This window comes from Ischnura elegans, chromosome X, assembly GCF_921293095.1.
Source record: "Ischnura elegans chromosome X, ioIscEleg1.1, whole genome shotgun sequence".
In the NCBI taxonomy this organism is placed as follows: Eukaryota; Metazoa; Arthropoda; class Insecta; order Odonata; family Coenagrionidae; genus Ischnura; species Ischnura elegans.
Genome location: NC_060259.1, coordinates 5233169 through 5259211, shown reverse-complemented (window position 1 = coordinate 5259211; position 26043 = coordinate 5233169). Strand labels below are relative to the sequence as shown.

Sequence of the window (26043 nt, the reverse complement as noted above, 5' to 3'; positions counted from 1 at the left end):
TTAGCTCAAACATTGGAAAGGGCTCAAGAGTGGCGGCGGGCACTACCCTGCCCACCGCGGTAACCCCTATTGTGACCGTAAACCCTACCTCAGTCTTACGATTTTTATCTAGCGTTTAAAAAGTTTTCTACTGAAAGCATAGCTGTCCGTTTGTAGAAATGCCTCTAACTGCTTTATTGCCTCGTTATATGAAGGGTTTTTGCCATTTTGAGGATCGCTTATCTTCGATACAGGTGATTTCTACGAGGTGGCTAGCCCGGAGTTTTCCACAAATGCTCTTCCCAATTGATTGAAAGACATTCCTTTCACGATTTTACCGAGATAATTAGTAAACTTTTACTAGTAAGTGTCTAAGGATATCAGTGCTTGTGCTACGGAAGCGAGGAACCAAAGTCTATTTTCCCTAGAGCATGAGATTTCAGCATTGAGGACGAACTACTACTACTGGAGGATATCTCGCAACGATATAAAGGTTCCTATGATTTCCAAGATAAATATCTCACTGATTTCGTGTGCTGTATTATGCAGGGTATTATATTCTAATTTCGATTTTCATCTTTGATGATCCAGATTGTTGATATTTCGGATAAGAAAAATTGAGCGAATGGAAGTAACACGAAAAGAAATACCTACATGACGTTATTGTTAATGGAAGTGGAAATTCGTTGTCCTCAAAACGTAAATTTGCCGTTCAATATCTTCTCAATAAGTTTAACTGGTAGCAGGAAGTGAAGACGAAGGAAGTGATGCAGAATGTCATGAACATATACTTTTTCAATACGTATTTCCAGAAATGGGACGAATGCTAGGGAACCAGCGACAGGTTTGAAATAAAACGTCGATGTTGGTTAGAGAAGGGTATACCCACCTGACATGCATAATAATCTCCTTGACACTCCTTGCACAGTTTGTAACCTATTATTGGTTAACGTATTCGTATTGGCTTTACTTTCCTCCTAGGCGATTTTATGTCACTATTGCTATCTAATTCCTGGTTTTTCTGGGTAAAGCAGCAAAGAATGGCTTAAGAGAGACTTTAAGAGGTCTAGAGATAGGTATAACAATAAGAGCAGAAAAGTGACTGGTTAGAGAAAGCAACAGCAGCTGAGCTATCGCTAGCCACATCTGTGACACTGCGCTCGCAAGGTAATGATGCGGCAGCGAAGATAATCACGGAAATGACCACGACCACCCCCACCCGAAGGAAACGGATATTACAGAAATTGAGGAAAATACCTACAATTCAAAATGCACTGACGCCAGAAGAAGCTATTTCGCTGATTGTTGATGGCAATTTGACAAAATTTCTATCCAAAATTATTCGTAAGCCTACCAAGATCCGTGGCTATCAGCTTTATCCTAGTTATGAAAGGGCTAGACGAAAAAAAAATCTTCATACCCAGAGGGGGCATCAGTGGAAGAAAAAAATTTAAAGTGGACCTTCAAGGGCTTCTGAACCACACAGCCTCGCGCATCATAGCATCAATGCCAAAATTCAGTGATGATCACCGGGTCAACTTTTCCCTTGAATGCAAATGAAAACTAGTTGTGGAGCAGGTGAACTTATTCTTGATGTTTTCTTATGATTTAAATACTTTTGTTAATTTATGATGGTATATTTACAATGTTTTCCGTTGCATTTTCAAAATATAAAATGTTTGCGAGGTGATTTCTAATGAGTGTTATATCAGAAAAAATGATGACACAAAGTTCAACTACTAATTCAGTACTACTTTTGTCTTGAAATGCAGGTTTCGGCTCTCCCAGGGAGTGTTTTTATCATGTTCTGTTTTATGGCTTCTTTTCATCGGTGTTAATAAAAAAATATTTCTAGCTCTAACTTAAGTAACCATTGCTTTGCGCATCCAAGTGTGATTTTCAAGCAAGCTAGCTGACATATATTGTTACATTTTATTAATAATTAATTATGTTGGTTTAATATATTTCACGTAAGTATATATCAAATGGGAAACCTCTCCATTTTTCGTTTGCCACCCGTTTTTCCCTTCCGTTTCGAAAACTGCGAGCGATGATGTTTTCATTACGTAAAATGCCTCTACATTCCGTTAAAAGAACATCATAAACCACAATTCAATTCTGAAATTTTATTTTTTAATTTCATTTTATTCCAAAACCACCGAATATAGCTCAAATTGAGCTATTTTGTATTGAGTATTCAAAAAGTTTAACAATTATTTACACGAACGACCAAGCCTACCCAGGCGGGACTCGAACCCGCGATTTCTTGTTTGGCAGGCGAGGATATTACCCAGCGGACACTGAGGTCGGCGGCGTTATGTTGACGAAATGCCTGTTTACATAATGAAGATATCAAAGCCAACAATTTCGGAAAAGGTGTAAACTCAAAAGGACCTTCGCATTCACAAGCCTATTTTTTCAGGGCATGAGAGAGGAACCAGAAGTTGGCTTCTACTACTTTTAATTGGCTCGCCGCCACTTAGGTGTCACATATCAACTTCGACTGCGACCCCTGTTCCAGCGACCCGTATCAAATTTATCCTGAGTATCAAATTTCTCCTCGGAGTCGTCGCGGGTGAAGGTGGGCGACAGTAGCCTTCCCCCCCCCCCCCTTTCTCTCCCTCGCGGCGCTTCGGCTTCCGTCTCCATATCCCGGCGCTGCGGCTAGAGGCCTTCGTGAGCCGTTAAATTGGGAAATTCAAACGCTAGGGCGCCCCCTTAACGGTTTCCATTCCGTGCTTATCGTGTACCCAGAATCGCGATTTACTTTATTCTTCTCCAGCCGGATCTCAATGGCTTCTTTAAGGAGACGATCCCAAAACAAAGGTGCCTTAGAGATCACTCGAGCCTCATCGAAAGATATTATATGATCTTCCGTTAGGCTGTGTTCAGCGAGGGCCGATTTCTCCGGATGGAACAGTCTTATACACCTCTTGTGCTCTTTAATTCGTGTCTCTATCGTGCGCCCAGTCTCTCCGATGTACACTTTCCCCGTGGCGGCTCGTGAGTCAAATGCTAGGGGGGGGGGCGCACTCCACCGGGGGGTCATAATTTTTTAATATTTCGTGTATTTTATTAAGTTTTTACGGCAATCTAGGAATTAAAGTCTGTGATGCCATACGTTCCGTTTTTTTCAACAAAAATACCTAGTTTTCCTAATAAAGCTTGATTAATAAATACTAAATGCAGTAGACTCTCGGTCATACGGATCGGCTTAGTCCGGACTCTCGATGATACTGATCAATGATCTTGAAGAATAAAAATATATTTGCTGCGATATTTTGCAAATACAAACGAAAATACGTAACTTTAGGTTTTAGCGTCTACATCCTTCGTGCGGATATGCCCGCAATACACTTCTGTTGTTCGTTTTGCAATCATAATGCGTTATTAGTCAAATCTATACAGCATTTGCAATGATTTAGGTAGCAATGACACTTGTAACACCTGAGGAGGGAGGAGAGTGTCACTGACTTCCACTAGGCAACAAACACTACTAGAATGCGCGCGCTTTGCTATTGCAGATGTCAACTTTGATGGCGGTGTTCGCGTTGCTTCTTGAATACAGTATAATTTAAAATCAACAATTAAACATTTCTCACACATTTTTAACAAAATATGAAATACTCACAGGCATTTAGTTATATTGCAAAAGTCCATCCTTCTTTCATTTTGTCCAGCAAAGTGATCAATTACACGTTCGTTGAAATCAGCGCTGGACAACAATTTCTTTCTGATTGAACACATGGCAAGGGCACTAGTCTATAAATAAACAAGGGACGACACAAAATAGGCCGACGAAAAATACGACCAAAAAGAACAAGGTGCCTGGACACAGAATTGGGACAATTTTTCCCTATATTTCCCTTAAAAAAACGAGCACTGTTGATTAATTCAAAATTGTCTTCTTGAATGTACACACAGCACTAAGAAACTTCTTAATCGGCAATTACGCACAATTAACTCCTCGAAAATGATATCTGAACTCATTTCACTCCGTTCTTTCCGAGAATCTTGCCGTTACTATAAGGACGACTCAAGGGAGATAGAAGTCGTGGTCCACTAATGCTGATTCAGCTGAGGGACGAATTTAAGGTCAGCAAAGGCATTCAAGCAAACAAAAGACGTCACGCACAATCTCCTTGAGTCTAAGATTCATATCTGGTTAACACACGAGACGCCAACGGGTCGCATTTGGAATAACCGTGTCTTCGAAATCATTGCCATGATATAATAGAAAATAAGTTCTAGATCGTAAAAGAAGACGACTCGACTGAGCCACAGATGGGAGCTGTAAGGATTTCCGCACTGATATGAACCCTTCGAGGCCACTTAAATCAGACCCAAGTGGGCATTTTCCGTCAGACAGCTACCGCTCTGCCGCTGAGGAATTAGGTGAACATGAACTAATACAACAAGGACGGCTAGAAAAATGATGAACCTACACACAAAAGGTGCATTGTACGCGGCACTTCATGACATTAATTGAATGACTCTATTTAAAGTCGCGCTTAACGATTTAAATCATATTTAATCCTTCACCCTATCACGCACGCAACTATTTCTTAAATTATAAATCAGTGGGGAATGAACTGATTTTTCCTAATACCGTAGGTCTTTTGATAAATTTATCTGAAAATTAGGTACCGCATTTCTAATCATCGGGAAGATATGAATACATTGTTAAGGCCTAAATATTATAATATTAGTTTCCCCAAGGTTCTTGAAATTCGTAATCATAACAGAACTGTGTCAAATACTCGAGAATAGTTTTCCTTCGTCAATACGGCCTTTAACTGGTTGGATTTTGTGTGTTCCGGAATTCAAACACCAAAAAAACGCAAGCATAATGGGATAATTTATTTACTGTAGCAATACCTCCCAGTAATTAAAAATTAAAATCGTATAACTACACCCAGTACAGTGACCATTCTGATTCCGTAGGTCCCTTTTCTGTGGCAGCACCAAGTAGACGCCAGATTATACGCCCGCCGGCCTGCGCAGCGATGTCAACTCACTCGTCGCTCTGCGCATTTTCGGACGACGTCCCAAGACTTCCATAAGACACAACGTTCGACGCGTCATAGCACCAGCGGCCCCCACCACTACCACTCTCCATATAACTGCATGGGGATGGATTGGGACGTTCTGGCCAGCGCCCCACGGTTACAAATACGAACTTCTCGCGCTATTTCTTTTCGTGTTTTTCCAACACTTTCGATGTATGGGACTGAAAAAACGCTTTGATTTATCAGATGTATAATTATAAATTAATGGATATTTATTTTTTTTACTTTTTCAAATATTTGGGAGGGGCGGCGTCCGAGAGTCCTTATGGGCAAACCGCCACTGCACTTTCCCACACTGACATGGGATACGGTAAACTCCAGGTGTTCTGAGTCCCAAGTTGTCCTTCACACGCACTAAATCCCCACGCAGTTTTTGCGGTGGTTTGTGTATAGTTTCAATATTCCGTTTTGCTAGAATCCTCGATATTTTCCCGGCCACAGTTGAGACATAAGGCAGACAAGCTCTTGCAATGGGTTTCTTATCTCTGGAAGGCATATCTGGAACAAGGAAGCTTTCAACGCGGTTATTCCTGTGCTCTGTGTTAGCTCTTAACAGGGCGAGCGAAATCTCTTTCTTCGTATACCTATTTCGGAGGAATGTTTCCCGTAGGTGATCTAATTCTTGTGGGAGGCTTTCTTTGTCTGCTATAATATTTGCACGATACAGGAGGGTAGAGAGAACAGCTCTTTTTTGAGATGGATGGTGGTGACGTAAGCCATTTAGGTACAGGTCAGTGTGTGTTGGCTTCCGATAAACTCGGTGACCTAAAGTTCCGTCCTCCTTTCTTTGGATTAAAATATCGAGGAAGGGTAAACTGTTGTTTTTCTCTATCTCCATCGTGAATTGAATATTTTGATGTTGTTCATTCATGTGTTTCAGGAAATTAGGTATGCAGATCCTTAGATCCATGTGACCAAACAATAAATGTATCATCCACATATCGGAAATAGTGTGTTGGTTTATGCGTCGCTGAGGCAAGAACTTTTTCTTCGAAGGCTTCCATATAGAAAAGATAACGGACAGAAGGCAACAACAATGCCCCCCGGTTTGAACGGCTATATAAGCGCAGGAAGGCAGGCCTGCAGCACATTAATTCTCTGAGGACGATGGAAGAGTGTTCCGTCGAAACGTTAGGCCAAAAAATTCTCACTCGGCTAGAAACCCGAGAATAATTTATATTTAATAACAGCGTTTAACGTGGACACTGGAATCCTAAGCTCTTTGACAAGGGAAACACCTGAGACTACATGTGAGTCAACTCTTCCCAAAATTTTAATTTTATCTTCTATTGAAAAAGTTTTCCTCTCTCCTTTCTGGGCCATTCCGTATTTGATTCGCGTTTATTGACGCGGTCACGAAAAGAGCAGGGAAAAAGAGATTACGATTAAAACAACTTTAAAATTGATCGAAGAACTTGGTAATAATGTACGGAAAGGAGAACACCCATTGCGTGGATCATCACGAGAACGACCACGAATATAAACATAGCGTCTATATTCGTAACTACGATGCTTACGAGTGAAGTGGAAAACCTGCAATATTTACCACCAACAAATGGAATGTAATTTAAACGTCGCAAACAACCTATCTCCAGCAAATCCCGCGATCATTAATACTCTAATAGAAATATAAACTCAATGCCCGCAATAGTGGTCAGAAACAGATGAAGAAGGAATTATTGTGGTATTTCAAAGAGGCCGTATTAATGATAGTGGTGCTGGTGACAGGTATGCCAAAAAGGCAAGGAGGTTGTGAATACAACTTCCTTTCCTATATTTAAAACCTTCTTGCAAAATGGTTATCCCTGCCTCTGATCTCTATAACTCTTTCTTCTTGATTACGGTGCGCTATCCCCCATGTTCCCTTTGGCGGCCTGGCGTAAATAGCGGGTCATTTGAAATTTCGTCAGCGTAAATGCGGGGATGACTTAACATTGTAGAGATACTTAAATCATCGGGACTTGAAGAAAATGTCGCAAATTGTGGGAAAACGTATATTGCGGGGTTCTACTGTATATCGCATCTCCGTCTTCTTAAAATGTATCGAATTGCTTTGCCACATAGGACTTAGCATCCACGGGCTAAGTTGAGGGGGAATTATATATTCGATGACCATTGAATGAATTTTGAATCAATAGAATTGCGCATTTTATCATACAGGTGTCAGTGTAATTGAAAGTTCGATTCGATTATTATAGCAATTACGAATATTAGCATAACATCATTAGTAATTCCGTTAGACCAACTTAATTTGGTGAATGGGTACATCATGGTATTCCTCATAATGCACAGTGAAAATATGTTTTGTATGTAGTCTCACATTCGATATATATTGAATCTGCGTTTCCTTTAAATATATCGAATGGCTATACCACATAGGATTTAGCATCCACGGCCATGTTTGAGAAGGAAATAGATAAAAGATGACCATAGAATGATATTCTAATCAATAGCTATAAGCATTTTACTGTAAAGGTATTAGTATAATCGAAAGTTCGATTTGATTATTATAGAAAATACGAATATTGGCATAACTTCATTAGTACTTCCGTTATTCCAACGAAATTCGACGAATGGGTACATCATGGTATTCCTCATAATGCACAGTGGAAATATGTTTTGTATGTAGTCTCAAATTCAATATATATATCGAATCTGCGTTTTCTCAAAATGTATCGAATTGCTAAAACATATAGGATTTTATATCCACGGGCATTGTTGACCACGAATGATATTGAGGGGGGAAGCAGGAAGAGCAGAGCGCGCAACATCAAACGATTATATTGCCCTAGACGATGATATCCAGGCTTGCGACAATGCGACGCCGCACAGTGGTCCCAAATCGAAAAAAGCTGGCCAAAAGTCGTTTTTTCGAAAAATTTCAAGGAATTTTTGAACCTTATTTTCGGATTCTACAGGATATGGTCTACAAAATACACTACTAAGTTAGTATTTTTGTTCATCAGAGCGGCTGCAGTGATCCGTCAAACATGGAGCATTCACCGTAAAAATCACAGTTGCGTGAAATCGGTCGATTTTGAGGAAGTTCAGCGTCATGCAGGACAACCTTTACGCGATATATTTGGCCAAAAACATTTTTAACTACAAATATAAACATTATTACATAGTGAGACATAAATTTTATTCGGATTTTACTATGTTTACTATTTTATATATATTTTGTAACTTTAAGTGTTTTTTACCCGAATTTTCAAATAAAATGTACAATATCGTTTAGAAAGGCACGTGAATGCACGGTGTCTTTTGCACCAATACAAAGGGAAAAGTATATGCAACGCAGTAGTGAAGAAAATTTTTGCTACTAGTTGCTACTCCGACCTCAGCATTGATTTAACTGTAATGATGCAATGCGCTGACGCGGGCGGCGGCCTGGCTGGCGCGTGGTAGGGCTCGAGGAAATCCAGTATTTATGGGTGTTATTCAATATTGTTGGATATTTTATTTCTACAAAAAATATTTACCCTATGAATAAACATCTCTTGTCATACGTAGAACGTTTTATCATTAATAGTTTCCATTTGACCTTACCTTTTATTTACGCGTGCCCATGCTCTCATAAAAATTGCTTAAGGACTCGAGCGGAAGGATATATTTATGGAACGAAATTTCGCAGATGTGCTTATAGTATAGTAAGTAAAACATGAATGCATTCAAAACAAAAAGGAATCCCTCAAATGCTACTCCACCCTTTCCTTCCGTTAGACGGGTTAGCTTTCGCCCTCACGCGGCACATTGTCCCTCTGTCGCCTCCTTAGCGGCCTCCTCAACCACATGCAGGGCAAACGACGGCCGAAAAGGCCTAGGCTATTGATTGCGCCCATCGGGAAAACACAACCACCGCTCTCTGTACACTTGTTATGAATTGCACTTTGGCCACCGGGGATGAGCGGAGTAAGCCTTTTCACCTTTCAAATGTGATATTTCCTCGAAAATGGAGATAATAGCATCGAGAACCTCACACTGTGGAACCCACAAATTACTTCTAGACATCGCTTGCCCGAAAATTTCTCGCCAAAACTCAGTTTTACTCAGATTTTGCCAAACGAAAGACGTGAAAGTTAGTTTCCTCAAGCGTGAAGATCGAGTCTTGATAAAGTCGAGTATCCTCGAACTTTTAAAAGAAGACTTGTGGGGTTGAAGAAGAGTGCCCATAGTGTTTTAGTTCGATAACTCTGAAAATTTTCAGGCGCCTTGAGATGCATGAAAAATTTTTTGAAAGTGGAAAAGGGTCCGTATCGTTTAAAAACCAATATTGGATTGCTGGAGCAACAAGTTAGAGTCAGATGAGGACGTTAATTCAAAAGTTATCCTAAAAAAATTGCGGAGAAGTGTTTTTTCTCTCAAATTATCTTCGCCGGTGGAAGGAAAGAAAAAGAAATGACAGGTTTTTTAGAAGAAAGTTCGCTGACTGCCTAAATGAGAAGTTGAAATTTCCTCCGCCTTTATTTAAACAATTTGAGAAGTCCAGTGAAAGGGCCTAGAGAAGGAAAACGGAGGATCTTAGAGCTAGCACATCGCCAGTAGAGCATCCATGAGTTATCGAAGCAAAGGTGATGAGTTCGTGGCGAAAATAATAAATGAGGTGACAACAACCACTCTCTCAAGAGCGCGGCGAGTGTTATCAAATTGGAGAGCCAAGGCTGTGAGGCAAAGTAAAATCTCCCACGAAGAAGCCCTTTCCATGATCATTTCTGGCAATTTCACGAAACATCAGTACTTGCTCCTCAATAAGACGGACATCTAAAGAAGCTGCCCTTCCTATTGTCCACTTGTCCGAGGAGGCAATGGAGGCGAGGAATAAGGACATAAGAAGATTCAGGGAGCACCATGCAAGGAAATTTTCCTGGATAGCAACGAATGAAGACCTGTTTAAAAGATTACTCCTAACTTCAGATGCAATGATATCAAGTATTTCTAAGGCTCAAAGATGGAAATTACTTCAATTACCAGTCGAGGTTTACCAGAAGAGTTTATTAATCCTGGAAGAATTGAGTGGATGACGACTGTGATGAGGATTTGTCGGATAGTGATCATGAATGTATTTAAATTTTTTTCGTAACAATGACTGAGAAAGATAAGGAGAAATGTTAACTTATTTTTTTGATAATTAAAAAAGCCCAAATTAATGGAAAATCTCATTTAATTTTTCGTACCAAATCATGTGCTCGTTAAATTGATGCCTCACTTCGTAAAGAGCTTATTGCAAGCGTATCAATAAATTTGGCGTTTAACTTGAGTTATAGGAGTTATGAAATATTGTTTATAACATTTCAATGATTGTAATAATGCCTCCGTTGAAACTTGTGAAATACGGAACCCCGTTTAAAATTGCTTCCAAATCCATTGGCACGTTACAAGGAACTATAAAATTGTCTACTTAATTAGAATTAGATATTATAATTTTTAAACAATTAATGCAGTTCAATAATATTAATAATATACTTATAATATAAATTTCCAATTAATATTAACTTATTTTTCGTATCAAATACGATCAAACATATGAGAAAGTAGAAAATGTTCTCTTGGTTCATTCAAAATAAGTTGTTCAAAATTTGTCCAAAAATAAACAATGCAGTCATTTTATATGCATTTATGTATGTTTTAAATAACTAATTCAGTTTTGTGATATGTATAATTTTTATTTACTATCACCAGTATAATCTCAAATTCCAATGTTAAAAAAATTAATTGTTTAAACAAAATGTGAAATAGCAATAAAATTATTGCAAATACATAAAAAATAGTTATAAATTCAGAATAAGCGGGTCAAAAACAATAAGAATAGACCTTTAGGTCAAATATATACATAATAACAACGGCGTAATTAATTTTGGCCAGCTTTTTTCGATTTGGGACCACTGTGCGCCGGTACCTACATCGGAAGAAGCAGCGGCCGTGACTAGTCATAATAGCAGTGACAACGAAGATGAAAGTGAGGAAGTTATTTCACCTAATATAAAAGAAGTATACCCTGCCCTCCAAACATCAAGATATTTTGATCTGGCTAACGATTTAGATCCCCAATTTAATTCCCATTTATGCAGGTGAGAAACCATGGTGGAAGCGGCGATGGAGAAGGGCAAAAAGCAAAAAAATAACAGATTTTTCTGGGTAATATCTTTTGGTGTATATATTAGCCTTCCTGAATAAACACCTTAAATATCTTAAGTATTGGGCTCTATTTAACACCAACTTATTCTTCAGGCTACTCGTAATGAAAACTCACTTCTAGCTCTAACCATGAACTTTCTTGTCGCGCGCCTCCCCGTTCTCCCATGCCGAGAAATCTATCTTTCTTTCCAAAGTCTTTGTTTACTCCCTCCTGCGGCCTTCTGCTGATCTTGCTGACACCCACCTTACGCATCCCAAACCCCTCCTTCCCCAGCATTTCCCATTCACTCCCTACGCAAGGTGACTGAGCTTCAGTGCGTCGTAAAAAAATATGCCCCCCAAACTTAGAGTGAGGCAGAGCTGAAGGCCCTTTCCCCACCCTTCTTTCTCCTGCCCCTACACCCCTCATTATGCTGAGCACACTTCCTTCCTCATCCCACTCTTATTCACCCCACCCACTGGGAACGTTCTCCGACTGTGGAGAAGGGCATGGTTCATCTTTAACGGAAAGGGGGTAAGTTTTTTACCGGAGGGGCTTAAGAAGTATCTTCCATTATCAGGGAAATGGTGCCGTGCTTATAATTGTCTCTCTTCTTCTCTGCTGACTTTTCAATTTAAATTATTTTCTTTGCTCTTTCCACACCATATTTATTTACGATTATGGCGTGCCTACTTTTTAGTGATAAAACTAAGAAAATCTTTTCTCTATGTCAATGATCCTTTGCATAACTTTCAATACGGCGGAGAAAGGAACACGAAAACTAAATGAGGTGAAGGTACAGGTTTTTGTGTGTCATTTTTGGGAATTCACGCAAGTGAACCAATACTTCACACACGTTGAGAAACGATGAAACGTCTCTTGTAGGAAAACAATCAATGTGGATAATAACATTTCTCTCTTTATTTCTCCGATAATGGAAGATGTTTCTCCTGTCGTTTTCCGGTTGGAACCTTGCTCCTGTCAGCATAAAAGAAGAGAGACATACTATATGAACGTAGCACCTCACACCCGGTATGAAGAATATGGTCATGATGAAGAATAAAGTCTTTCATAGCAACGTCTGCAAAGATGATGGAGCACAGTAGCCGGACGGAGAACTCAAACAGATTTTACTTCAAATATTCACCAGAAGATAATCATATCCTACGTAATTTATGATCATAACTGAATCTCAACGAAAATAACTAATTGAAAAGATAGCACATTCAGCTGAAAATACGCAGTAACTCGAAATATTAACTTACGAAGGTTATTTTGGAAACGGGTTAAAGCCCTCGTTTTTCTTTTTTTTCTCGTCACTGAGCGATAGAGGGCGACATAAATGGCGGTTAGGCCCTTAGAGTATGGTTAGGCCGGCTGCCGCTAATATTTCTGTGGGTGCTGGAAACAAATATCTATCTAACGCTTACTTAATAGTTTCTATTCGCTCCTAACCACAAATTTATAACATTAAATTCTTATAATAAACTCTGCAATTCATTATTTGATTACGTTTTCTAAACTGGTCGGGAATTTCTTAAGCGATCGTTGATATTGAAGTATGTACAAGAAATGGGAAATTTATGGTGGTATAATTATTTAGCGATCTTTCACAACATAAATCGATAACAAAAAGCCTTTTCTATGACCTCTACCGTGAATAACCATCTAAAACATTTAAATAAGTCCACTAAAGACAAAAAAGGGCGGAAGAAACAAAAGCGAACATTTTTTCGTGACTTATGAAAAAGGTTTGAAATTACGATACTCGATTTTACGAAGTGCCAATTTTTCGGTCCCACTGACTTTGTATAATCGAGAGTTTACTGTATATCTTCTTTATGATTTCAGTTAGCCCAATTAAATTTGGTGAATAGATGCATCCTTGCCTTCTTCATGCAATCCATTGGAGATATGCATGATTGGTAGACTATTATTCGATATCTTTCAAATCAGCGTTTTCTTCAAATTAATCGAATAGCTATCGTTCGTATTAATCGTTAATAGATTTTTCATTCTTTGGGGTAGTTATTCTTGCATTTGTCTGGGGATAAACATTAACTGGAAAGGAATTCAATAGGATCGCAAATTTTACATTAAATATTTCGGTAAATGTGAAATACCATTTCCATCATTAAGGCTAGGGATGAGTCGATTCCAAATGTCGATTCTCGATTCCACCGATTCTCGGGAACAGAATCGGATTCGAGAATCGATCACCTAAAGTCGATTCCGATTCCAGGAAGATAAATGTTTTGAGTATAGACTATAAGTTTGGGGCATAAAGGCTGCCACACACCTAAGCGGCCGCGGTGTCAGCCTTGCCCGCGCGGAGGATACGCCCGGTACGCGGGTGCTGCGACGAACATGGCTAAGAGGCCTCGGAAACATGAAAATGTCGGCAAGAGTGGCATTATGAATCACATTCGGAGAATTCATCTGGACCACCAATTTCAAAGTATAATAGATCGAAATATATATATTTTTTTTTCGAATGGTATTGGAAGTCTGATGATAATAAAAACGTGCAGAGAGCGAGTTTTCCTGTGAAAAAAGTTTCTTATAAATACGCGCTGAGAGCGGGTTTTTTATAAATGTAACTTTTTTTAGGCTAACACGCGTCTGCGTCAATAATAAAAAATTTAGACACATTCGCGTTTGTATAGCCCAGTTTCATCAATGCAACCCTTGAGAAAGTTGATACTTGCTTGGCCTCCGGGCGGACTCGACAGGTTGCCTTCGGCCGCCACCGCACACCCGCCAGGCTGCTCTGGTACGTATGGACTCAATGAATGCTACATTATTGTTTAGCCACCGTCGCATGCGATTCTTGTCCTACTCATGAACCGTTTTGTTTGAAAGCTGTCGCAGAGGTTACAAGTAGAATTTCAGCCGTGGCCAGGATTTTCAGCCAGAAAATAAAAAAGGCAAAATACGACTGGCACATAGTGTGACTCTTCCCAAGAGATTGAACAATCATCGGGGGAATCTCAGCGCCGTAGGATAATAACCACGTCAAAAGTAACTAAGTCGCGGATTTCAGAAAACCACCTTCGGCCGTCCAACAGCCCGTGCCTCTATTGTTGTTTTTTCGTATCCGAAATCAAACGGATCATAAATCATTGTCTTCTAAGGAAAATATCAAATCAAACCAAAACAATTGAAGCGTGTTTCATCCCTACCTCGTCTTACCAATTGACCTTTTTTGGCCTACCTGCTTCAATTCTCTGTTTCTAGACGAAAAATGCTAGGAGAGTGACTTCTGGGCCCGAAGATATCTTGATAGCTTCGACAATAAGATGACATACACGAGATTTAAAAAAGAATTAGACCAAACGAGACGCATTCCTGACGATATTTCTGTTTATTTTTCAGCTCTAATTGAATGCCACTCAGTTTTCTATCTACAATCTACAATTAGACTTTACTGATATGCAACATTGTCCAAACAGCACAATTTTCAAAGAAACAAGCGCAACATTAACACCTCAAACAACTAGAGACGGATTGGAAACGCCAACTACATATATCACGTAGTGCGCCCGGCTTAGCTTTGAAGGCAATGATGTCACTGAAGCAAAATCTGACTCCAAACCGAACTGTGTGTGTGCACTGTGGCGTAAATTATTGCGAAGATGTGCTAAATCCACATCACCATACTGAAGCATTTTCGGGTGAAACACAAGTCCGTATGCGATGAGAAGGTAAAATTCGGGGGAAACGTGCGTGAGGAAAATTTGAATTCAGTCGATGGCAGGGGGGTAGCCAGAAATTTTGTTAAGGGGGGGGTCCAAAACCAGGGGGGAAAATTTTTAAACAACAGGGTACAAAGGAGAGGGTTTCAAACTAATTTTAACACCCTTCATAAAAGAAAAAAATTCATTTTGCAAAGACACATTTTTCTTTCATTTTCCATTTTAGTAAATTCATGATTTTTAAATATTATTTTTTTCCTTTTATGAAGGAAAGTAATTGTGTTTTTACATTTTGGGGGATCCTCTCGCTACGCCACTGGTCAGTGGTTCATCCTAAGATTTTTCCTATTTTCATTTCCAAACCCAAGTGGAACAGTTTAGGCCCTGAGTATGTAAAGATGATGTTAAAAAAGAACTTGAAAGCCCATAAAATTATTTTTAATTTACAAAAATATTAAAATGTGTATGAAAATCTAAAAATCATTCCATTGATTGTATGTACCCAGAATAAACTTGAATAATGACTTTGTTTAATGACAGGAATTTGAAAATGCCTTTGGATTCGAAAATATCCGATTCGAAAGATCTGGCTCCAAAAATCCTGGATCCGTCCATCCCTAGTTACCGTATAAGCGCGTGTAAGAGGCGTTTTTTCCCCAGAAATTGCAGCCGAAAATGAGGGTGCGCCTCTTACACAAACTTCTTATCTTCCCCCCTCCCCTTTACCGGTCGCAAGTCCAAGGGGAACTGAGTGGCCTTGGTTTTCAGCGTGAGTCAGTCATATGAAACCCTGGGTCAAAAACAAGCAGCAGGCAGGGGAATTTCTCCCTTAGTGGCATTTTTTTAAAATGCTGGGTCAAAAACAAGCAGCAGGCAGGGGAATTTCTCCCTTAGTGGCATTTTTTTAAAATGCTCCTGTTTGCTTTTCTTGTAAGCATCGCGCCGTCACGTCGGTACCCCAGACAAGGCCGTTTATCAGGCCCGGGGGAAGAGGTACCACCGACCGCCACTCCGCCTATAGTTGGAGTAAGCTATAACTCAAATATATTTTTTCAATTTTAATGATGAAGTACTTTCAGATATTCGTATTTTTATTTTTATTGATATTTTTGACATTACTACATAACGCAAAGTAATATTTTCATTCGCACATGTGTTTATGTTTTGAATCGTTTCAACGGACATTGCGCACCGTTCCATGCCGTCCATCAGCTGTGTTGTCGTTGTCGTCATACTCGTTGTGGGCCGTGTTCTTTTTTGCTTTTAACGCAGAAAAGGTTTGTTAATCGACCATTTTCTGGAAGTGTAGTGACGTTTAACGCCTCAAAATGTGCAGTTAGTGATTGTCAATCGAAAGATTGCAAGTTCTTTCGATTTCCGCGAACTGTTTCCAGGTGAGTGTTTTCTTCATTCAGATCAAAAATTTATGTATAATTATTTGATATAAACTGTTAAGTTTTCAAGCCATATTAGCTTATAATGTAATTCTTTCTTCAAGGAATTTTGAAGAGCATTCGATAATTATTCCAATGTGTCTATTAAGTTGATGGGGTTGTTGGAAATGCTGGTGGTGAACGTTGTTGATGCAACGTTTTCAAGATACCCTAGTTATTTTTAACAAATTGTCATTCATATGTGTCCGACATTCTTTCTGCAAAATTGTTGAAATGTTTCAGAGTGTAACTTGTTAACATGATCATTGCATCAGCAATTTCCACGTACCTTTTTAATTGCATGTAGCAACCAAACACAATTATTTTCTCTACAAAAGGAGGAGAGGCATAGTGATAACTTGTTAAGCCATCGGTGGAGATACATGGAAGTATTTCCATTACTATATGCTGTACTATAAGAACTCGTTCATGTGATTTGTGGACCTCCTGTTTTGTATTAAGATTTGATTCGGTGGGTTATGATTGTTGACCTATTATTTGCAATGGAGGTATTGATATCTCAGGGCCTGTGTTTCCGGTCCCAAGCCCGGAAAAAGGAGGGTTTCTGTTGTTATTGAATTAGTGTCCATTTATAAAGTGATTCTTATTTTCCATCAGTCATTCTTCGTATAGTAAATTTTGGGAGTGTAAATTGAGTTTTAGCTTAGAAATAACTGAACAGATGTGAAATAATCCTTTGATATAGGATTAGAGTGTTTTCCACTGAAAATTTAACAAATGAGTAGTTGCTGTTTGACAAATGTAGTTGCAGTTAATTGGTTCTTATGATACAATAGGATGGTATGAATGAAATATATAAATTTCAATTCATACCATCATTTATGAAGATATGATGGTATGAATTGAAATTATATTGCTCATAAATGACTACTCAACAGCTGGACATTTAAATATTCTCATTATTGCCTTCAATCATTTTCATGTTCAGCAAGCTCTTTGATGCATTCTGGCTACCTCTAGATGGCATGACAGAGATATGAGGATGATCATTCTGTTGCTGTTGAAACAAAGGTATGTTATTACAAAGGGACTGAACCATATATGTACATTTACTTTTAGATCTGAAACAATTGTCATCATTGCCACCAATTAAAATATATCCATTGTATTACTTGCAGCTAGCCGGTTGATGTATTCCAGTTACCTCTGATGGCATGCCGTATATATGGTCTAGGAATCTACTGTTTTGCTAAAGGTAAGTAATTCAAGAGGAAATGTAATAATTTTCTAAATCCCTCCATTCCTTCCACACTTTTCTGATCGAATGTTGAGGCTCACATTTTAAAAAGTATGTATCGATTAGTTAAAGAATTCATTGATGGATTTTTAGTATCAAGTCTTGGAAGTATATTGACCAAGGCCTGAAATGAAGTCACCATGTATTTTTGCATGTATATTCCACTTCATACAAAATTTTGTCCAGAATGATTATCAACTATTACAGTAAAACCTCTATGTAGTGAACCTCTTTACATCGTAAACCTCTATACATCGTACCAACACTCTGGTCCCGTTAGATTTACATGTAAATTTATAGGCAAACCTCTCTATAGTGAACCTCTTTATATCGTAAAACCTCTATATATCATAGCAACGAGAGACCCCTGAGACGGCCTAACTACCTCCGCATTTCGTACCGAGACAACTAGAGACCATTAATGCAGCCGCGATAACGAACATGTAATGACATTTTCAGCGATAAATGTTTCACGCTTATTCTTCTCTTTTACACCTTTACTTTACTGCAATTTTCATGTTAACCATTACCTAGGGCTATTTTGTTCCATACGAGAGCATACCTAACAGTAAATAAGAAAAAGGCAACGAACTATCCTAATAATTTTAAGTGACAGTAAATGAAGACAGAACGCAGCGTTTGCTCTCGAATCGTGGTAAAAATTGCGCGATAGCACTCGCTTTCTATTACTTATGGCTTTATTTTCCTGTAAGTGCTTACATACTATGTTCAGTTAATAAAAGAGGCGACCAGCGCAGCCTATAATCCCTTGCCGGTTGAAATATTTCAACTAACTTCACTCCCATTTATGGAGACAGAATTACTCAACCGCATTGCTACTTCCGTTTCTAAAATGAAAATATTTCATGAATTTACTGCGACTCGAAATAAATCACATACAGTTTCGCAATTATTTTATTCCCATATTTCCCGGTGTAGCACTTTCTCACTGCCGCCTTGGTAATTTTTTCGATGCTTTCGTGAACGATCGTAGTTTACAATTTATTGCGCTTAGCGACAGTCATATGTCTTGCGTGCGTATTTATGCCGCGAAATCTGACTCTTCCATCGGGAGTCCGGGATGTCAATTTTCAGCAATACTGACAACATCACTCCATGCGCGACAATGTTAGGCGAAGGAGACAGCTAATTAGTTGATACGCGGTAGAGTAATGAAATTTTTTACCGTCGCCGCCGCATTCTGAAGTAGTTCGCCCAGCATTCTCACTAGGAAATCACGTAGTTTTGCAGACCTAGCGTTTCTTTGTGCCCTCAACAGTTTTTCTACGGAGATCTACGAGCATTTTAGAGAAAGAGAATTCAACGAAATTTTCAAAATTACGCTCAATTTCTTGTTTATTTTTTGCAATAGTCACGTGTTTATTTATTTTTTATAATCTTTAACAAGTCATACGCTATAAGAATGATAAATCAATTTTCTAAAATATATTATAAGGAGTATTTTCAATTATTTGCCATAAAATATGAAAACATACGAAAATTACTTAATTAATTATAAGTTTATGATGGATTCGACAAATAAAATAAGGCGGCTGCTTGACATAACCACATTCCGAGGAATTTTCCAAGCCATCGACAAGGGTAGGCAGAAGAAAGATGTAGCAGTGACCTTTGGAATACCATCTATTTTAAACAACCGAGGAAAAACAGTAGAAACTGTATATCTAGGCTGCACAAATAAAAAACGCAGGCAGTGAAATAAGAGTATGAAGGAATTATGTTCAGAAATATAAAAGTTGTGTACTTCCCTCCAAACACTACTAGTAAATTACGACCCTTAGACCAAGGAATTATTTCTTTGGTCAAAAGGCATTATCGAAAACAGCTAGTGATTTATTTTTTGTGGAGAGTGAATAGTGAAAACGACATTAAAAGTGCTCATGGAACATCCTTCAGACCAGGAAAGGCTGTGCCTTTCCTAAATTTTTGAGAAATGCTTCATCAAGGCTGGGATTACGGGTGGTAGCAAACAGGAGGAAAGTGAGATATGTATTTGAGAATGAACCTACAGAGTACGATAAAATCAACAAAATAGTTGACACAAATTCAACATTTGAAGACTTTGTAAATGTTGATAATGATTTATTCATATGTTCCCCACATGAGTTGGAAGATAGTGGTGAAGGAGATGTATATATCTTGCAGGATACAGGAAGAGATGGATTTAGAGGAAGATGTTGGTAATGAGGAATCAGTTACAGTTCCCACCAAAACAGAGGTTGAGGATTTATTGAACATAACTAAATGGTTTTTATTAAGCATGGAGGAATGCGATCATAATATGATTGTATTCAACAGAATTAAAAACATTATATCGAAAGAGTTTTAAAAAGGTTAAAGCAAACCCAATAACTAATTTCTTTCCTAAAAAGCCCTCTTGAACAAGTTACTTTTACCTTTGTGTAATCATTAAATTGTAAATATATGTTCACTAATGCATGCATGAATGTTTAAATATATTAATATTATGGTTTATCAATAAAATGGCGCCTATCACTAAAACCTCTCTATAGTGAACCTCCATACATCAAAATGCCCAAATTTTGGTCCCCTCCATTACGATGTAAAGAGGTTTTACTGTATATGAATGTGGATTCTCAAACTCTTTGTCATTCTCTTGTAATATTGCATGCAATTTTCATAAATTTTTGACAAGTTTGATGCTTTAAACCAAACTTATTGATGACTTCAGCTATTCTATGAATTCAAGTATTCTGCCATTACTTGTTACTTCATGAATACAGTAACATATTCATTGTTGTAAGCAGCTCAGAAATCAATTCACAACTACATTTGGTCCTCTGTTATTTTTAATTCTGACCCTCTGCCTTCAGATCTTCTGATCAAACTGTTTCATATGTTTAAATTTTTGATTCAGTTTAGTATGACAATTTCATGAAGTCAGAAGTATTTCATAAGGATATTTTCTCAAAGAGAGTGCCTAAATTTTGATGAATCATTCTATCATTCAGTGCTTCCTGTTTCATTTTCATTAAGTGGACACTAAATGAGTAATGCCTTTACGCTAACGCCTTTTAGGTTATGATATACTAATGACTAATATCCCTGAATAAAATAAACTCCACCATGGTGGGTAAAGGAAGAGTAGTAGCCTTCATGGTGGGTAGTTACCCTTACACAACCCACGCCCTACCCACCATTAAGGGTGAGGGAAGGATAGAAAAATCCTTCGTCTACCCTTCCTTGGAACTCCTTCCCTTACCATCTGTGTACCCTTCCTTTACCAACCATTAAGGGTAAAGGAAGGGTAGAAAAATCCTTCGTTTACCCTTCCTTGGGACTTAGCATTTATAAATGAGGAAAACATATCCTGAAAGTATCTCCTCAGCTACTTTCACCTGCTAAAGAGTATTGAGTTCTGTACAAGAACGTAAGCAGTCTTTGAAAGCAAAGATAGACGGGCTACACAACTAATCTTTAAAATTCCCTTGAAGAAAACAATAATATACATATTCAGTGGCTTAGCCATGGCTAAGCCACTGGATATGTATAGCCATGGCTGCAGCCCCTATGAAAAAATTGTATAAACCTGTTTCAAAGGTTTATACAATTTTTTCATAGGGGAGGGGTGGGTTCCAGGGGGGTTTGGACCCTCCACCCCCCGAAATATAAAAACAATCATTTTCCTTCATAAAAGAAAACAAAATATTGAAAAATGATGAATTTAAAAAAATACTTCTTTAATTATTGAAGTTTTTTCGATTATGAAAAGTGTTTGAATTAGTTGAAAACCCAGTACTTAGTATCCTGTTTTCAAAACTTTCCCCACCTGGTTTTGGACCCCCCCCCAAACAAAATTCCTGGCTACGCCACTGTACACAATAGTTTCTATAATTGTGTGAAAAAAGCTCATTTAGAAGTTCTTTCATTCGCATTTCTCGGATGTAACATATTTGTGTGGCTGACAATGGGACATCGCAAGAGTAATGTTCGGTACTTGAATGCCGATCTTATTTTTTGAAACGAAATAGGTAGAAAAAAGACACAGCTTTCTTCCACATAGGCCTGGGTGCGAATCTCATCTTAAGATTTTGTAGTATAAGTTCCGTTGAGAAGCGACATCTGACAAGTACCTCAATAGCTGAGGTTGTAAAAGCCGTAGTTCATTATCCTCCAATATGTAGGTTCTGGGTTCAAAACCATGTGAAGGCTAATTTTTTTTCTGTCTTATAACTTTAGAAATCACTCTGCATTTCTCCAGGGTTTTCTTCCGCGTCAGATTGTTGGTTGACAACACTTTCGCTGGCTATCCTGCCAGCGTCTTCAGGTCGAAGGTGTCGGCTGTTGGTTTCTGCCTCGCTTATATACTGTAGGCTGGATGGGAGCTGCACTGTGATTGGCTGTCTGACTGGGTGCTTCTCTCTGGTTGGCTCTCTCTTTGATCACTCTTTTCCAGGCGCTGTGAAGGAAGTATCCATCTTCTCTATAGAAATTCAAAGGTATTTTTTGAATTTCTATTGCTTCCCTGATTTGTCTAGGGAAGTATCGGCACTCCTTAACTAATAGTTTCTTCTCGTCAAATTTAATGTCATGGCCGGGTTCCGACCATGCATGTTCGGCGATGGCAGAGAGTTGAAACTGCTTGTTCTTGGTCGCCCTCTGATGTTCTTTAATCCTCACATGCATGGAGCGGCAAGTTTCCCCTATGTAGGATTTTCCGCAGGAGCAGGGCACCTTGTATACCCCCTCATGCAGTTCTTGAGGACTCGGCCATGCTGTCTACAGAAAGCTTACGCACACCGACCGATACCTAAATGCAGCATCTCACCATCATCCCAGTCAGAAGGCCTCACTAGTGGCTACATTAATTAACAGAGCGTATAATATCTCCGATGATATCTCCCTCTCCACGGAGATAAAGCACCTCACTACGGCACTGCAGAGAAATGGCTATAGGAGAGAATTGGTCCTTAAAAGGACCACGAAGGAGGAGGAAAAGCGACGCAAGGCCACCGTTGAAAACCAGAGTGATGACGTTGGAGAAGAAGAATCGTCAAGGAAGCTATACGTCACCATCCCTTTCATTGCTGGAACGTCAGAGAGGATCGCCAGAATATTAAAAAAGCATGACGTGGTCACCAGATACAACTGTGTGACCAAGATAAGAGACTTCCTCCCCGGGCCCAAGGATATCATTCCTCAAGAACTGCATGAGGGGGTATACAAGGTGCCCTGCTCCTGCGGAAAATCCTACATAGGGGAAACTTGCCGCTCCATGCATGTGAGGATTAAAGAACATCAGAGGGCGACCAAGAACAAGCAGTTTCAACTCTCTGCCATCGCCGAACATGCATGGTCGGAACCCGGCCATGACATTAAATTTGACGAGAAGAAACTATTAGTTAAGGAGTGCCGATACTTCCCTAGACAAATCAGGGAAGCAATAGAAATTCAAAAAATACCTTTGAATTTCTATAGAGAAGATGGATACTTCCTTCACAGCGCCTGGAAAAGAGTGATCAAAGAGAGAGCCAACCAGAGAGAAGCACCCAGTCAGACAGCCAATCACAGTGCAGCTCCCATCCAGCCTACAGTATATAAGCGAGGCAGAAACCAACAGCCGACACCTTCGACCTGAAGACGCTGGCAGGATAGCCAGCGAAAGTGTTGTCAACCAACAATCTGACGCGGAAGAAAACCCTGGAGAAATGCAGAGATCAAACCATCGCCGCGGAAACCTACGCTCTAACTTTAGAAATCACTGTTACAACTCATCCCCATTCTTTTAATTTAGTTTTTATATTAGTCCTACCCTTCCTGTACCCTTTATTGAGGCTGGCCCAATTCTTCCCGTACACTCCAGGAAGGAGAGGGCCTACCCACCAATGTTCTAAATACCCTTCGTCTACACTTGCTTAAGGGTATAGGAAGGGTACACCTATCCTTCCTTTACCCTGGCTGGCCCAACCCTTCCTCTACCCTTCCTGTACACTCCAGGAAGGAGAGGGCCTACCCACCAATCTTCTAAAATACCCTTCGTCTGCCCTTGCTGAGGGGTATAGGAAGGGTACACCTATCCTTCCCTTACCCTCATTGGAGGGTACACCTCACCACAATGGAGGAGTTTATTTTTATCAGGGATCTGTTAAGCATATGGTGACATAATTTATCTCAACAAAAAATATTTATACACTCAGTTTTCCTTTGAATGACAGCGATTGAATTTCTCATACTAAGAGTCAGTCACATTCGGCCTAGTCTTTAAGGTGACAGATGAGTTATCTGCAGCTCCTTTGTATTAACTCCTGAGTGTGTGTTAGCAAACGTTCATATTTACTGTATCTCCTGATTTTTTTTTAATTTTTACCAAATCACCTGCTTTTTACATTTTTACCACAAATGTGTTAGGCGAACAACCTATAAATTCCGTGACAACCTTAAATTGATTTTTCTGTATTCCTACGAAATCATTCCAAAAAGGTGGGAGTAGGGCTCCCAAGACATCATGTTAGGTCCTAATGATGAAGTGAGGCCCAATTAAATTGTTCCAATTGTTCCTAAACCAAAAACATGATAGTGTAAAGGCATTGCTAAGTTGGTGACCAATGTGTTATTTTAGAAAAAGTTTGGTTCTCCCTTCTACTAGGATTTTAATATTACTTTTACCTTAGAGAGCATAGTGGTGATTGCCATGTCTCATTCGTGTCCTTTATTTCTTTCAGGTTATTTGGTTGAATTAGCAATCAGGGATCATCATTGTGGAAAAAGTGAAGAACAGCTATAATTTCTGGCAAGAGTAAAGAGGAAAATTGATATTTTACATATTTTTGTACTTTTTTCATTATTTATCATGAATTGTGTTACTATGTAGCTGCACATTATTGAGTTAATTAAATTTTTGTGTTGACAATATTGTATTATTTGAATTTTTTAAATCAGCGCATGCTATTTTCAACTTTGCCAATAATTGCCTTTAGAGTTATTCCATTGCTTTAGCAGTATTTTTATCGATAATATGATTTATCATCATCTTTTGTTGTGATTGATGAATTAATGCTCATTAAATTAAAGTTCTTAGTAAAGTGACAAGTAATTCTCAACAAACACCGAAGATACTTCATGGAAAGTAATCTTTAGCTGCTTAATAATGATGAAGTGGTTTTGCTATGGATATTTTGGCCTATAGGAATTCAAATTGCCTCCAGTTTATTTAATTGTTGGTAATTTGAATTGTTATAGGCTGAAATATCCATGCAAAAAAATTAAATCGAAAACTTAAACAGAATTGGGAAGAAGCCCGGTTTGAATTTCCCGGTGACAACTAACGCCATCTATCCTTGGAGTAGGTACTAGATCGGCCAGGCCATAAATATATTACACAGTTGGCACCTCTTGCCCCAGAGGTGAACATGGAAAAGATCGCGCGGGGTTTTTTCGCTCCGGAGGGCGCGCTAAATTTACTGCCGCGAGTGGGCATCCCGCGGCATTTATACTGCATGTAGTAATCGGTTATCAAACGTAGAGAAACGCGTATTTTTGAATGACATACCTGGTCAATAGTCAATATCTGTCTTGCCAAGTAATTTCCATTACGCTGAGGACCTGATTTTCCAAAAATCATCTTCAGACGCTAATATGAGGATTATTGCAACTGAAAATTATATTGGTGTCAAAACCTGCGCTTTAAAAAATTCGAAGTAGTGTGTGTTCAATGTTGGACTAAATTGTGGATGGAAGAAATCAGAAATGCTTATAAGTGAAGAGCGGGGAAGGAGAGGTCCAGGGGAAGGAGCGCGATCCCTCCGTCTTCGAAGCAAGCAACGAAATACGGAGGGGAAGGAGCGCGCTCCCTCCCCTCCGTATTTCAAGCTACGAGGCTATGAGCGAAGGAGCACGGGAAGAACACGTCCGATCTTGCATGTGACGTCGCTGCCTTCAAAGCGAAGGGGCGAAGGCGAAGGCAGCAATGTGATATACGCAGTTTGCGTCGCCTAAAGTTTCCAGTCCGTCTCGTCTTGTTTGAATGCGCTTATGCTACGCTTGTTTCTTCCGAAATTGTCCTGTTTGGACTATTTTGAATATTAGTAGCCTTGTTGTAATTATAAATCTTTGTGTCAAACAATTAGAGCTTAAAAAACGTAAATTCTGTCAGATATGCGTCGCGTTAGATCTCTTTCTTTTTTTTGAACCTCGTGCGTGTCATGCAATTATTGAAAGCTATCGAGATATCTTCGGGCTCAGTAGATGACTCACCTAGCATTTGGCCTCCAGAAACTGGGAGATTGATCAAGGTCAGTTGGTGAGACGGGGTAGGGATGAAACACGTTTCCATTGTTCCCCTGTAACTTGATGTTTTCCTATTTTCCTGTGGGGTCTCGGAAAGGAAAAAAAACGGCAGAGGCATTGGCTGATGGAGGACCGAGCGTGGTTCCGTTAAATCTACGACGTGGTTATTATCCTACGGCGCTGAGATTGCCCCGATTGTTGTCCAAGCTCTTGGGAAGGTTCATGC

General features: G+C 39.1%; 1 protein-coding gene and 1 long non-coding RNA gene across 4 annotated transcripts in view; one reads left to right on the top strand and one right to left on the bottom strand.

The window, feature by feature from the left end:
- The window catches only part of LOC124170578 (protein CNPPD1), a 105680-nt gene that overhangs the window by 45892 nt on the left and 33745 nt on the right, over positions 1 to 26043 (bottom strand). The window lies entirely within an intron of this gene.
- LOC124170581 lies at positions 15841 to 24443 on the top strand. 2 transcript variants are annotated; one of them, XR_006867513.1, is made up of 5 exons: positions 15841 to 15884; positions 16071 to 16252; positions 17241 to 17323; positions 17431 to 17507; positions 24254 to 24443. It is a non-coding gene; the product is annotated as an uncharacterized LOC124170581 (long non-coding RNA). The 2 variants fall into 2 exon arrangements; XR_006867512.1 differs by having other exon boundaries at positions 15846 to 16252.